The sequence below is a fragment of the Schistocerca nitens genome, chromosome 5, assembly GCF_023898315.1.
Source record: "Schistocerca nitens isolate TAMUIC-IGC-003100 chromosome 5, iqSchNite1.1, whole genome shotgun sequence".
Taxonomy (NCBI): Eukaryota; Metazoa; Arthropoda; class Insecta; order Orthoptera; family Acrididae; genus Schistocerca; species Schistocerca nitens.
In genome coordinates, this window is record NC_064618.1 from 612200586 (window position 1) to 612206585 (window position 6000).

The 6000-nt window shown below is 35.6% G+C and overlaps 1 protein-coding gene across 1 annotated transcript in view; it reads left to right on the forward strand.

Annotated features, from left to right (window-relative positions):
- The window catches only part of LOC126260612 (uncharacterized), a 469680-nt gene extending 464427 nt beyond the window's left edge, over positions 1 to 5253 (forward strand). Inside the window, exon 15 of the mRNA XM_049957948.1 lies at positions 4735 to 5253. The gene's annotated coding sequence lies outside the window, so the exon portion shown is untranslated. The remainder of the gene's footprint in view (positions 1 to 4734) is intronic.
- The last annotated feature ends 747 nt before the right edge of the window (positions 5254 to 6000 follow it).

Genomic DNA, 6000 nt, shown 5'->3' on the forward strand with positions numbered 1-6000 from the left:
TATTGCATCATCATTAAACCATGCAATGTAGCTGCACTTTCTTGGGAAATATTATACCTGTAGTTTCCCATGCTTTCAGCTGTGCCACATTGCCAACATAGAATGGCCATGTTGGCTAATGTAGCAAGACCACATCAGTTATCTAGACTTGCCCGTGCAACTACTGGGAATGCTGCTGCCCATCTTCAGTGACTACTCTGTAGATAGCCTTCTGGTGTGGTTGCACTTGTAATGTTGAGACATGTAAGACACCCCACCACTGCATGGTCTATGGTTTGTGGGGACACATATTTCTGAATAAATTAAATTGTAAGTATGTTTACAGTATACTGTGTAGGTTGTTTTGTGAACGCCAGTGGGTATAATTATTGTTAATTGTACCCTGGCTAAATGTCCACAGTAAATAGTGTTAACAAAAGCACATATTTTGTAACTAAGAAGTGACAAAAGGTCATGCAACATTGTTTCTAACTTCAAGATATTGCTGATAAATTAATCTATTGAAAGTTACGAATGCCAAATGTTACCCTCCTTCACTATTTTTAACTGCCACACTAGTCATCTGTCAGGTGTGCTATACTTGTTACTTCATCCATGCAAACTGACGATCCTCTTCTAAAGCCCGTATGTAAATGTTGAATTTTACGTCCACAAACAAGTTACATTTCCTGCTGGTATAATTTTTATTATCTTTTACGTCTTTATACGAGAGCTGGCCAATGGAGAATGATATTTTTTTCCCAGTCCCCTTTAAATGCCATGCATTTGTCCCAGCATTTCCACCAGTCTGCAAAAGACATGTTGGAAATGATGTTTTGAAACACCTTTCAGAATTACCTCTGCAGCCATCACTACAGCTGCTGATGATGAAGAGTAAGGGATACACTTAGCATTGATTTTTGCGAGATATTCAGTAACAACATTTGCACAGTGCAGCTGTGCATATCGTGGTGCAGCTTCCACCAGTATTTCAGAAGGTGTTCAAAAGATTATTTGTCCATCATCTTGCACAATTACAGCAGTGCTGTTGATGTTTTCTTCATAAAGAGCAGTAACTGGAGCACTGGGTCCACCTTCCATTGAAACTGATTGATTGTTTCCTCTCTTTAAACAATTTCGACCCTTCTCAGATTGTGCCATAGGGAAGAACAGTCTCCATAGTCTCTTGTATCGTTGCATAACCTCAGTCAAAGATTTTTCGGACAAAAGCAGAATTTCAAATCTGCATTGCACGTCATCTCTATTACTGCAGTGGGTGATACTGCACACGTCTCAGCTTGCCTACCTCTCACAGTTGGGAGCCAGGAGTGCCAACAGTGAAACTGGTATAGTGTGTTACACATTAAGTTAAATTCTAGCACAAGAAATTAAGAGTATAAAAAAATTATCATTATTTTTTATTGAGCAGCCCGTGTAAATGTGTATCTTGTCTATAAATGGGAACAAAGGTAATAAAATATGGAAAATTGGGGTCTGGCATTTTCTAAAACAGTTGGTCTAATCTGGAATATCTTTTAGGCATTGGTGACATTAAAGACACCCAAGTGACGTTGGTGCTTTGCTGTGTATGTATGGCAGTTGTGAACATAAATTGATACATTAATAGTAACGCACTTGATGATGACTGAAGAATGTGTGTGGTTAATGCAACCTCTTTGACAAAAAGTTGCGTCATTTGTAGAATCCTTCTTGAAAAAAATTAATGTTACCGTTTAGTAACTGGTGAAAGTACTGGTCAAATTTTTTCAATACAAGATATCTCTAAGTGTAAGATCAGTTATCAAATACAGCTTGAGCTTTAATTTTTAACTTACAGAGTACTTACAGATGTTTGATGAATTAATATCTTCTACTTTATTTTATTTTACTGTACTGAGTCTTAAAAACATCTTTCTATGACCTGGAAATGGATTCCTCTTTCTATTTAATTGTTGTAGGATATAACACACAACTTTCCTATGGCTATGCTTTTTTGAGTTATTCTCGGCATTAAAATGAGCTATTATGAAAACACCAACATTCCTTTCAAAGTTAGTGTAGCACATTTTTTGGACAAGTTCTTGTCCTAGTTTGGTCCATATCAGTATTTAGATGTTACAGTAATGCCTTATGTATAGAAGCTAGTACTGTTGAGGTTTTACTGTTGATAATACTTCAATCACGTTTTCCTTTAAAAAAAAAAAAAAATTGGCAGTCACTTTCCAGTATGTAATCATTAATTTTGCTAGCAATTTTTTTCTCGCCATTTAAACTCGGGATATACCTACCAACTCCTGTGTAAAAATCCTCTCTTGATATATTTCAGTAAATTCCTAATTGAATCTTGTGAGTTTTTTATGGAAATATACACAAATTCAAAGAAGTGTGGAATTCTCACACATATGAGGTGTGTTTGGGAATTTTTAAAAATGGGCTTGTAATTGTACAATGGTGGTACTTACATGCTACTGTGATGCATCTCCTTCAAAATAGTCCCCTTCTGACTGAACATACTGGCTCCAACCGTGTTTCCACTTTAGGAAACATTCCTGGAAATTTTCTTTCTGGAGTGTGTTAAGGACGCTCTCTGTGTTTGCCTGCATGTATTCAATAGAGTCAAATCGCTTCCCTTTCAGTGAAAATTTCAGTTTAGAAAACAGATAGAAGTCCACAGGGGCCAAATAAGGGGAATATGGTGGTTGTGGAAGCACAGGAGTTTTGAATTTGGTCAAAAATTCAACGCTGGAGAAGGCACTATGAGCCAGAGCATTGTCATGGTGTATCACCCAACTCCTGTCTTTCCACAATGCAGGCCTTTTCTTCCGCACCTTTTTGCGCAAACACCCAAGGACACATTTTTAGTATATCTGGTTAATTGTCTGTCCTTCAGGGGTAAATTCATGATGCACAATACCGGTAGAATAAAAAAAAAATAAAAATAAAAAAAAGTCACCAACATTGTCTTCACCTTCGACTGACTTTTCCATGCTTTTTTCGGTAGTGGTGAACCTGGAATCTTCCACTGCGAAGACTGCACTTTGGTTTCAGAATCATATCCATATACCGACGATTTGTTACCTGTAATTATCCTTTTTAACAAATCTGGGTCATTTTTAGTTCGATTAATTTGTTCCTGACACACTTCAAGTCAGTATTGTCTCTGGTCTTTTGGAATGAATTTTGCAGACACTCGACACATGTTCAAATCTTCTGTTGAAATTGACTGAACTGCATAGAAACTTAATTTAAGTTCATCAGCCATCTCCTTAATTGTAAGTCTACGATCAGAGCGCTCTAAGTCCGCGAAGTTTCACAACATTTTCATTCGTTTTTGAGGTGGAAGGACGGCCGGACCATGATTCATCTTCAAATGATTTGCAGCCATTTTTAAAACTGTTCAACCAGACAAAAACATTTGACTGGCTCATACAATTATCTCTAAAAGCTGTTTCTAATAGTTCGTAAGTCTCAGAAGCTGATTTCCCAGTTTTAAAACAAAATTTTCACACAAACTCATTTCTCTGTTTTTATGTCCATTTTCACGCAGACAGAATCTGGCAACAAGCCAACTGACCTGCACTCAACCAGCTTTCACAATGAACTGAATAAAGGAAACGCGGTTTCCAGTCAGAGGGAGTTCAAGGACAAGGCAATGACTCACTCCCCACCCTCCATGTACCTGCGCGCCAAAGCAGTAGGCAGTAGGGGATCCATTCTTAAAACTTTCCAATCACACCTCATATGAGTAACAATCTGAGCTTTCTAACTCACTGTCTTTGAGAAATGGTGGGCTGCAGATACCAGTGTATCCCTTCTAAATAAGTAGTGCAAAATTTTTCAGAGAATTTTGGTAAATAATGCTGTCCCAAAAACCTTTGAGGCTACGTCTCAGCTTCTTTGCATCCCCTATAAAAGGAATGTAAATAGCTTTCAATGTGTGTCCAAGTCCACTTTGCTTAAATGATTTACTCACTTGTATTTATTCCGTTCTTTAGACTTTTTTGATTTTTATAAATTTGGCAGCTTCTTTTATTTATTTAATACACTCAAACATACGAATGAAAGGCAAATGTGTTTCAAATGATTTATAACATTCTATTGTGCATTGATTCCCATAATTTAATTTGTATTTTATAGCATCTGAAAGCTAAGAAGAGCATACATATTTTGTAGTTTGAAACCAAATCAGAACTATTTATAAAACAATATCCATTGCAATACCATGCTTTTGGCAAACTTCATTTCTCATATGTAACATGTCATTATGTTTTGGAACTATTCCAGATAAAGGGCTAGGTGGCATGGTGCAGGGAGATCGTTGAAACACAAAGTAGGACTTAACAGCATCATTCTAAGATGCTGAACTAGTACCAGCAAAGCTCCCATCAGTTAACTATAAGGGTGTATGTTGTAACAGTTTGAGATGTCAGCAGAAACTAATGTGTGTTTTATCATATTTTCATGACAACACGGCAAGGAAAAATTCTCTCTCTCTCTCTCTCTCTGTCTCTCTCTCTCTCTCACTCAGTGTGTGTGTGTGTGTCTCGCTCTCTAACACACCTCAACACTCCAGTGAACTTATCTCCCTATTTATAAATTCTCATATCTCTTGTTGCACCCTCAGCATTTGAAGAAATATCAAAATTTTTATTTTGCTACGTATTAATTTCCAGTTTGTCCCTAAGCTCATTTGTCGATTTTCTTCCTTTATATTTTATCTAATATATATTATTCTGTGATTTGAATTTGTTACAGATGCAAGATGATCATCACCCAAATAAAAGGACTTCTTAACGTGACAATTCATGTAAACATTTATTATCCATAAGTTTTTGTGGTTTTTTCCCCAAGTGGTTTGTGTTTGTGTGTGAGAGAGAGAGAGAGAGAGAAACTCCTTCAAAATGCTGTATATTTTATGCTGAATTGTATGGACTGACCGTAAGGGCAATTTTTTTGTTAGTGTACATTTTTATTGTGTATATGTATTGTGTTGAGATATTTTATCAATTGTACATAGTAGATCAAGGCAAAATTTGTGGATAAAAGTTGATGGGGCTTTTGCTTTTTATTAACCAAATAAATTGTATTTTTATATTTAAAACAAAAACTGGTTTGCTAAACATCGTGAGAAGTTATGCTTGTACAGCAGAAGCCTTGTCAATTGAGTCCATCAATTTTGTACTTAACTTGAAAACAAATTGTCATTGTATTATAGACAACATTAAATGTTTTATATGTAACTTATTAAACTGTGATCATTGTTATGAATTATAATTTTGTGTCATTCCTTTTGTAATTAAAAGTTGGAGCAACAACAAATAATTCATGTTTTTCATTAAGGAACAGAATACTCAAACAATTTTGACAAAGTTAATTAAACATTGAAATTATGCGGTATTGTTTCAGTGTCAGTGCTGCCCTGTATTGTGTCTGAGAACTCAAATAGTCATAAATGTGTTGGCAATTGTCACACTGAATATCATTTATTTAACAGTGGCATTCACCAACATAACACACAAGCATACAATTGTTGTGGTTTGGTTTGTGGAAAACAGCTAGAAAAAGCTTATATGCTCTCTTATCAAAGCACAAAGTAAAAGTTGAGATTCAGTTTCTTTTGTTGGTAGTACTGCAAAGTGAAGTTTTAAAATCATTTTCTTCCATGAATATCAAACAAAAGTTGTCAGATCTTCTCATTCTTTGTTTCAGCCACTCTATTTATATTTGCATGAAAAACCTTTGATGATATGTTGTCTCAACAGTTAAGTTTGAGGATTTCATAAGGGATACTGCTCAAAAGCTAAATTTTATCTTGCACAGTATTAACTTCTGAAAACTTTTATTCCGTAGGAGCAGTTGGATGTGCCTTCAGATGGAATTAATGAAATATTATTTTACAGAGAATTTAATGTATCTTGTGAATGGGGAAATGAACTTGGATAAGAGGCTATGAATTGAAGCATTATCAAAGTAGGTATAGAAGTGGTGGCCTAAAAGAATTAATTCCTTGCAAGTTAACTG